Source organism: Malus sylvestris, chromosome 5 (assembly GCF_916048215.2).
Source record: "Malus sylvestris chromosome 5, drMalSylv7.2, whole genome shotgun sequence".
In the NCBI taxonomy this organism is placed as follows: domain Eukaryota; kingdom Viridiplantae; phylum Streptophyta; class Magnoliopsida; order Rosales; family Rosaceae; genus Malus; species Malus sylvestris.
The window spans coordinates 13245099-13255342 of record NC_062264.1 but is presented as its reverse complement, the minus strand read 5'-3'; the positions used below and the strand labels follow the sequence as shown (position 1 = coordinate 13255342).

Sequence of the window (10244 nt, the reverse complement as noted above, 5' to 3'; positions counted from 1 at the left end):
CAATTTACTCACCGATCTCTTTATGAATCCAAGTCCATTGAACTGGAGCTAAGGATGAAGATAACCTCCAAATCTCCTCCGTAGTAGGGTAAATTTTGCATGTGCTTTTTAACTGACTTCTTCAAGACAATAACTTTGGAATCACTTTCAACATGATGTTCTGCAAATCCATGTCTTTATCTAATACCTGCCTTGAAAGTGCTTCCTCTGCCTCAGTTTCCTTAACAGATGATCTGAGGAGATGGCAGCGTTCGCCTCCCAAAAGGATCCCTCCCAATCTCGTATGACAACGCCCAGGCCAGCCTCGCAAGATGATCTCCATTCACCATCTACATTTATTTTAACAAAAGCGGGTGTGGGAAGGGTCCAAATGGCATTTCTTCTTGTGGTAGCAGAAGCTCTCGTCTCTCTGCAATGATGCTCAAGCCTCTTCGCTACAGAGCGGGAGATGATCCCTTCAGCGTAGCTGTGGTATCAGGGTCCTTCCTGAACATAAGCATTGCACCTTTCCTTCCATATCTCCTAGCAAATAACACCCACCATGATAAGAAAATGATCCCTTTATGTTGTACTCTTTTCTAAGTTGGTCAAATATTGATATATTTAAGTAGATCGTAGTTTTACGATGAGTGCAAAATGATCTCAAGTTCAAACCAAACATTTCTTGGTCCAATGTTTAAAGAGTTTCAACTTAATGATACAAACAGCAAAATACAAAGTAGATTGATAATACGAAAACACTGGCATGAATGCTCGACCATACTACCACAACTTGGTGATGGATCGTTATTTTACACGCACGATACGGTATGATACACAGAACCAAGATCCAACAGAATCGCTACGTACTCAGATAGCTGATGTTGCAGGTGATGGGATCCAAACTAGATGATTTTCCGGCAAGAAATGGCAAACTGGAGATGAAGCGCTAGCTTTAATTCCAAGAAGGGCAAACAAGTCGTGGGCAGGGTCCCAATCAGAAGTGTCCATGTGGCAAACAGCTACAGCTTGAACCTTATCACCATTCTCACCTCCAAGTTTAACCTTGAAGAACTTGGTGTCTCTCTCAAAATGGTGGCAGAAGAACACTGCATAAGGATAGGCCAATGGATGGCAAAAAACCATTTTGGAAGCCAAAACTTGTTTAGGCTCTTCTAAGATAGTGTACCTTTGTGTGATGGATGTTGATGTTGTGGGGTGCTCGGTTGAGAGAATGTTGAAGCGAACACCTGAACCGATGATCTTGGTAACAAAATTTGTCATGGACTCCAGTGAAGTGGCACAAAACTTCGTCTCACCCGTGATGGGTTTCATCTCACATTGTTCAAGTGCATATGCGACATTCTTCGCTTCTTGAGAACCTTGTGGGATTGAGAAGAGTTGACGAATTTGTGGGATATGTGGTGTTGAGAATGGGATGGAATCAGCTACTTCTTTAGGCAGGAAACGAGAATGTTCTTGGTTGGGAAAGTGGAGAGGCATTCTCATACCGCAGTGTAAATCATCGAACGTGAAAAATCCTTGCTTGGATGCTTCATTGTGATCCATGTGAGGTTGAGATTGTGGATGCATATGAATATGAACATGCTCATGAGAAGGCTCAACTTCTTCTGTTCCATAACTCATTTTGTAAGGAGTCTCGACTTCTTCTTTGGCTGCATAACTCATTGTGTAAGGAGTTTTAACTTCCTTTTTGCTTTCCTTAGTTGCATAATTCATTGTGTACGGAGTCTGGACTTCTTCTTTGGTAGCGTAACTCATTGTATAAGGAGTCTCGACTTCTTCTTTGGTTGCATAACTCATTGTGTAAGGAGTCATAGCTCCTTTTCTGCCTCCATAATTTGTTATGTAATTGGGAATGTCCTGTAGTTAAAAGTTAGTTATGTAAGGATCATATGATTAATCTTAGTAATGTATAAAATTACTTGTGTCTTCATTTACCTCCACTTCTTTCATGCTTTTTGTAGCTCCAATTCCCTTTCTACCTTGTTTGTTTCCATAATTTGTTATGTAATTGGGAAGGTCCTGTAGTTAAAAGTTAGTTAAGGGTCAAGTGATGAATCTTAGTAATGTATAAAGTTAGTTGTGTAATCACTTACCTCCACTTCTTTCATGCTTTTTGTAGCTCCATTTCCTATTATGCCTTGTTTGTTTCCATAATTTGTTATGTAATTAGGAAGGTCCTGTAGTTAAAATTTAGTTATGTAAGGATCATGTGATCATAATCTTAGTAATGTATGAAGTTCGTTGTGTAATCACTTACCTCCACTTCTTTCATGCTTTTTGTAGCTCCATACCCAATTTTGTATTGTTGTTTAACTACATCCCTTGCTCCAGTGGCATAACGACACTGCTTTAGAATAACAAGAAATATGATTTTTTTTTCTATATATCCATTTATTTTTTCTATATATCTTGAGCCTCGAGATTCATTTTAACAAACAATACAATATTTACAAAAATACATTTAATAATAGGTTATAAACTCACATAAAATATGTGCATACAATTACTAATAGATCAAAAGTTAGTTGGTAACTTATATTTATAATTGAGATGAGAATAAACCTCAGCGATATATATGGTTAAAATTTACTATGCTCTTGGAGTACTGTCTATAAAATGGTTAATAAACAAGTACATATTCACATATTCAAGAAACTCGAGAAATAAAGTTTCTGACTCAGTGACTCCTGTTAAAACGAAAAGAGGAAAAAATGAAGACCTAATGTTGCTGCTGATCACTCTTTATGTATTTATTTATTTTTGTATATGGCTATAGGGCTTAAATATGAAGGTTATTTTGGAATGTTCTGTTCTATCAATCAAGACCATAGGCTTTATCCGCTTTCATTTTTATTATTTGCAAATAAATTTTCAATGGAAAATTTGAGACAAATAAAAATTATAAATATTAGAAATTATATTTCATGAAATATTTAGAAATATATTTAACGTAAAAATGAATACAACATAGTGCATAGACAAAAATGAATACAACAGTTGCCTATAACAGTTAACAAAAATTTCTGTTAATAAAACCAGAAATAGGTGGGGATTAAACCCACACCATAGTGCATAGACATGATTACTTTCCGTTACTATGATAATGCGCCATCTGCATGAAATTAATTAAGATAGAACAGTAGGACGCTTTGGTGAGGTGTTAAAGGTATTACCAAAACAAACAGAAGACAAAAGATGATGAATCGAGAGGCCATATTTCTCTACTTTGAGATTTTTCTCCTCGTACTCCTAGTGAGGGTGTTTAAGGGCTTTTTATAAGCACTGAGAGGTTTCACTGGTATTAATTTATTTTAATTTAATTGATAATCATTCTTATCTGAAAGGATAAATATAATGCAACCATAGGCATGACTTGACATTTCCCCCCTTATTCGGTGGTCGTATTTTATAAGTAAATAATGATGGCAACTAATCACACTCACAGAGATTTAAAAAAGACCATACTTTGGGAACTATATGATGGGAAATGTAAAGTGTCTTTGAATGAGTATTCTTTATTAGTAAAAAAATTCTTTAATGGATATGATATAAAAAGGAAAAATTACATATAAAGTATATTTTTAATACTTAATTTCATATTGAGACAACACTTTTTAAACATTCCAAGGAGAGACAAAAATTAATATATGTAGAAGACAACATCAATTACGCTTTTTTTTCTAAAATCTAAGTTACAAAAATACCCTTTATCTTTAGCATCTTTTCACACTTCTTTTTCTTGCTCTCTTCTCTCTCTTTCTCCATTTGTCTCTTTCTCTCTCCCTTTCCGTTCCCCATTTCACCAATTTCATGCAGTAAACAAACAGCCAATATCGGCATAGCATGAAAAGGATAAATAAATTTAATTTCACCAAAAACAAACAATTGAGTTTTTCAATTCAGCAAAAATACGCAATTGAGTTACTAAATTTTCAAAATTAAAAAAAAAAAGGTTAAAAAAACACATATGGGTAGGAGAGAGAGCGTGGTGAGCATTGAGAGCAACAGAGAATTTGTCATCTTTTAACGAAATTGTAGAATTGAAAGCACCACTACAGCCACCACCATTTCTTCTAACAATATTAATAATAATTTATTACCCACCACTTCTACCCCAAATGAGGATTCTCCAAAATCTGTTCTTTCCAAATGCCCAGGTACTTTCACGACTTCTTTCCCCATATAAGAAAATTTAACAAAAACACGCACATGCACATATGTTTTACATACTACTATGATCCATATAAAGAACAAAATAAATAAATAAAAGAATTATTAATTTTAACTTTTTAGGTCTACGAAATTACAAATTGAACCTAAGAAGTAGCTGATGGCATGGTGGTGCATGGCGAGGTTGATGTTACTAAGCTTATGATTGAAGATAAGAAGCAGTGGATGGACAACATATTAAACATTATTGAAGAAGTAATGAGAAATTCCTCGAAAGGCTTAGAGATAAAACTGACATGTTTTCGTGTCTCTTCTCTTGGCTACTATTTTTTGAACCCTTGTGTTTGAAGTAGTGAGGAAATGAAAGAAAACATAGGGAAGTGTATATATATATATATATATATATATTTTTTTTTTTTCTATTAGAACAGTGATTTGATTTAATCTAAACGAAATTATTGGGAGGAGGATTCGACAGGTTGGACTGATAACATGTATATAGTTTTGTTGAAAATATACAAACTGGTTCTACTAAAAAAAAGTGTACAAAACTAATTCTACATGTGTTTGAAACTGATTCTGCAAAAATGGTCGATGACTGGTTAAACTGATTCTATGAAAATGCTCGATGACAGATTGAACTCATTATGCAAAAATGTCGAAGAAGGGTTGAAGTAATTCTACAAAAATGATAGAAGATGGGTTGAACTGATTTTTTGCAAAAATGGTCGATGACAGATTAAACTGATTTCTTAAAAATGGTTGAGGACATGTTGAATTAATTCTGCAAAAATGGTCGAAGACGGGTTGAGCTGATTCTGCAAAAATGGAATTGAACTGATTATGCAAAAATGGTCGTGGACAGGTTGAACTGATTCTAGTAATAAAGGATACCAATTGATTCTACATATGTTTCAAAATGGATTATGTAGAAATAGTCGATGATGGGTTGAGCTTATGACATTTTTGTAGAATCAATTCAACCCATCTTCTACCATTTTTGCATAATCAGTTCAATCTGTCCTTGACAATTTTTGCTGAATCAGTTCAATCAATTCTCGAGCATTTTTGCAGAATTAATTCAACACGTGTTCGACCATTTTTTCAGAATCAGTTTCAAACACATGTAGAATTAGTTTTGTATACTTTTTTTAGTAGAACCGGTTTCTATATTTTCAACAAAACTATATACATGTTATCAGTCCAACCTGTCGAATCCTCATCCCAATAATTTTGTTTAGATTAAATCAAATCACCGTTCTAATAGAAAAAATATATATACTTCCCTATGTTTTCTTTCATTTCCTCACTACTTCAAACACAAGGGTTCAAAAAATAGTAGACAAGAGAAGAGACACGAAAACGTGTCAATTTTATCTCTAAGCCTTTTGAGGAATTTCTCATTGTCTTCTTCAACAATGTTTTATATGTTGTTCATTAACTGCTTCTTATCTTCAATCATAAGCTTAACATCAACCTCGCCATGTACCACCATGCCATCAGCTACTTCTTATCTTCAATTTGTAACTTTCGTACTTACATTCCAAAAGAAAACCTAAAAAGTTAAAATTAATAATTCTTTTATTTATTTATTTGTTTTTATTTTTTTGTTCTTTATATGGATCATAGTAGTAATAATGTAAAACATACGTGTATGTGCGTGTTTTTGTTGAATTTTCTTATATGGGAAAAGAAGTCGTGATAGCACCTGGGCATTTAAAACGAACAGATTTAGGGGAATTCTCATTTGGGGTAGAAGTGGTGGGCAATAAATTATTATTAATATTGTTAGAAGAAATGGTGGTGGTTGTGGTTGTGCTTTCAATTATAACATTTCATGAAAGATGACAAATTTTCTATTTGTTCTCAATGTTGACCAAGCTCTCTCTTCTACTCCAAATGTTTATTTTTAACTCATTTTTCTTTTATTTTGAAAATTGGATACCTCAATTGTTTTTTTTTATTCAACCCTAAACCCTATTAATATATGCTATAAGCCTAACCCATCCTTGACTATTTCTGCAGAATCAGTTTTGAAACATATATATAATCAGTTTATATCTTTTATTACTAGAATCAATTCAACATATCCTCAACTATTTTTGCAGAATCAGTTCAACCCGCCTTCGATCATTTTTTTGCAAAATCAATTCAAGCAGTCCTTGACCATTTTTGTATAATCAGTTCAACTCGTCTTCGACCATTTTTGCATAATCAGTTCAACCTGTCTTCAACTTTTTTTGCAAAATTAGTTCAACCCATCCTACACTATTTTTACATAATTAGTTCAACTTGACTTCGGCATTTTTGCAGAATCAGTTCAATCAGTCCTTGAGCATTTTTACATAATCAGTTTAACCCGTCCTCGGCCATTTTTGCTGAATCAGTTCAACACGTGTTTGATCATTTTTGCATAATCAGTTTCAAATACATGTAGAATTAGTAAATTTGTATACTTTTTTTAGTAGAAATAGTTTGTATATTTTAGTAGAATCAATTTGTATATTTTCAACAATACTACATATATGTCATCAGTCCAACCTGTCGAATCCTCCTCCCCATAATTAGTTTAGATTAAATCACATCACCGTTCTAATAGAAATATATATACTTTCCTATGTTGTCTCTATTTCCTCACACAATGGTTCAAAAACTAGTAGACAAGAGAAGAGACACGAACGTGTCATTTTTATCTCTAAGCCTTTTGAGGAATTTCTCATTATCTTCTTCAACAATGTTTAATATGTTGTTCATCAACTGCTTCTTATCTTCAATCATACGCTTAGTAACATCAATCTCGCCATGCACCACCATGCCTTCAGCTGCTTCTTATCTTCAATTTGTTACTTTCATAATTACGTTCCAAAGCAGAACCTAAAAAGTTAAAATTAATAATTCTTTTATTTATTTATTTATTTATTTTTTTTTTTGTTTATATGAATCATAGTAGTAGACTGTATTGTAAAACATATGTGCATGTGCGTGTTTTATTGAATTTTCTTATATGGGGAAAGAAGTCATAAAACTACCTGGACATTTGGAAAGAACAGATTTTGGGGAATCCTCATTTGGGGTAGAAGTGGTGGGCAATAAATTATTATTAATATTGTTAGAAGAAATTGTGGTGGCGCTTTCAATTGTACCATTTCATTAAAAGATGACAAATTTTCTGTTGCTCTCAATGCTCACCACGCTCTCTCCTACCCATAGTCTAAAATATCCATAATATTTCGATATTTCCATTGAAATTTCTGTGTTTTTGGACTACCGATATTTCCAATATCATCGATATTTTAGACCTTGCTAAGTCACTCATGTATCTTACTATGCAATGTATAAAGTGTAAAATATTGTACTAATTCATTGTACATAAATGATTATGGTGGTTTAAACTTCTTTCATTAATTACTACATATTTTCTACACTCACAATGTTTGCCAGCTCGCTATATAATCAACTCAAATAAGTTATATCTATCATGCAATGCATTTCCTTCCAATTTTTTGTGATAAACTAATAGATAATTGACTAAATAAACATCATGCAAAGTTTCAATAAAAATTTCCAAGTTTTTCTTACAATTTCCGTGGTTTTTATTCAATTTTTATTGATATCGATAATATTCCGATATTTCCATCGAAATTTCTGTGTTTTTGGACTACCGATATTTCCGATATCATCGATATTTTATACCTTGCTCCTACCTCAGATGTGTATTTTAACTCTTTTTTTTTTTTTTTTTTTTTTTCTAGTTGGTTACTATGATAGTTAATAGTCTTTGTTAATGAAATTAAGATTCTATGAGTGACGAAGAAAGGATGGCATGTGCTTTTAGCTACATATTCATATGCGCAAAAAACAACATCCCAGCTTCTTGGCTCAACGTCAACTCTTCAATAATGTTATTTTTTACAAGCAAATAAACAACTTAGAGAAAAAAAAATAGTTATAACTTATACAGACTTGTTCTCTTAGATCTTAGTGTTCAAGGAAATTATGGTCATCTACCGTTCGATCTTAATCCAATGGTAAGTAGTCATTTAATATTTATTGTATTTTGTCCTTCACCGTTATATTAGGATCGAACGTTGAATGACCACTGTAGACCAAAAAATAAGGGGTGTGATATCCACACACCCCCCCCACACACCCCATTTTATTTCTCACACACCTTTTTAATTTTTGGCCGTCGGATCGGATGAATTGAAGAAGATTAACGAATATAAATTATCAAGGGATGTGTGAGAAGTAAAATGGGGTGTGTGGATAACACATCCCAAAAATAATCCTAAAAATCAAGAAGATGACACACGAATTTTTTCTCAAGAAATACAAGAATGCCCTCATTAAATAGGCATAACGCACCAATATTCCTACTTGCAGCTCAACATTCGTAGAGGTCCAAGGAGCTGACTATGATTGCTCAAAGCTCTCTTGCTCATGTCATGGAAAAGTCAAAGACATTAAAGTTGCAATTAATTACTAAATCTATCTTTAATACATTTGCAATTGAAGATCAACTTTATCAAATAAGGAATCCCTATCACAATCAATCATGGATGCTTCCATCATCTCCCAATAAATTATCTCCTAATTAATATCTTGTGAATATTATTTACTCATTCATCCAACAAATGACACACCTTGACCAATGGAAAACCATCATATGTAGGGAAAAATCTAAACCCAATGTCTAGCCACTCCTCCCAATAAATACTTCATCTCCACCAAATTTCTAGTAAGGTTTTGCACCAGAGATGCTGACTTAGGCATCGAAGACAAGGTTTTGCAATTCACTACAAGGTTTAGGAGAAAAAATTAATACAGAAAATCCTAGAGTTGACACGTGAACTTTGACCCCAAGTGATGAGAATGCCCTCATTAATTTGGCGAGGCCCACATCCACAATTGAAGATCAACTTTTATACAATAAGGAATCTCTATCACAATCATTCATGGATGCTTCCTTCATCTCCTAATAAATTATCTCCTAATTAATATCTTGTGAATATTAATTACACATTCATCCAACATATGACACACCTTGGTCAATGGAAAACCGCCCTATGTAGGGAAAAATCTTAACCCAATGGCTAGCCACTCCTCCTGATAAATACCTCATCTCCACCAAATTTCTGGTAAGCTTTTGCTACGCATACAAATCCTAAACACTCTCTTACCAGAGATGCTGACTTAGGCATCAGAGACAAGGTTTTGCATTTCACTACTAGGTTTAGGAGCAAAAATTAATACAGAAAATCCTAGAGTTGACACGTGGACTTTGACCCCAAGTGATGAGAATGCCCTCATTAAATTGGCGAGGCCCACATCCGCTCCATGCGCAATTCAACCCTCAAGAATACCTAGTTGTTGGCTGTGACTTCACCAAGCTCTCTTGCCCATGGAAAGGAGAAAAGTCAGATGTATTAAATATAAGATTAATAACCAAATCCTATCTCTATACCTTCCTAATTGAAGACCAACTCAATCAAGTAAGGAAACACAATTAAATCCAATCAGGGATTCCACAATATATATTCCAAGATATTATTTATTCAATACTATCTCTGGAATAATTCTTTCATAATTCATCCAACGAATGACCCACCTTGGCCAACTGATGGCAGATACATGGCACTAGATCGCTCTCCTCCATTGCTAGCTCTTACTCCTATAGATACTCAATTATCTACCAAATTTTCGTAAGCTTTGCTACGCAATTAAGCTCTGAAAATCTTTCACTTTTCAGAGAAATTGACTTAGGAATCAGAGATTTATTGGCCAAACCCCTCTCTCTTTAGGTGCATGGCTTTGGCTTTTGATCAAATGTGTTTAATTGTTTTATAGGTCCAAATTTGTCAACATTTAAGATGAGAGAGTTTTTAATCCACATTACTCCCTCCTTTCTTAAAAGTTAAAACATGAGACAACTCATCTCTAATCATAACTTCCTCTTCAAGGTCCACATTGTTGTTTACCATAATCATTTTCTATAGTTCACTAAGCTCCTTAAAATAATTATCTTTGCACTCTTTAGTATCAAAAATATCTTTGCACTCCTTAATATT

At 33.7% G+C, this 10244-nt stretch overlaps 1 pseudogene; it reads right to left on the bottom strand.

Annotated features, from left to right (window-relative positions):
• Positions 1-702: 702 nt before the first annotated feature.
• Positions 703-3241, bottom strand: LOC126621916 (BURP domain-containing protein 11-like; annotated as a pseudogene).
• Positions 3242-10244: the final 7003 nt, after the last annotated feature.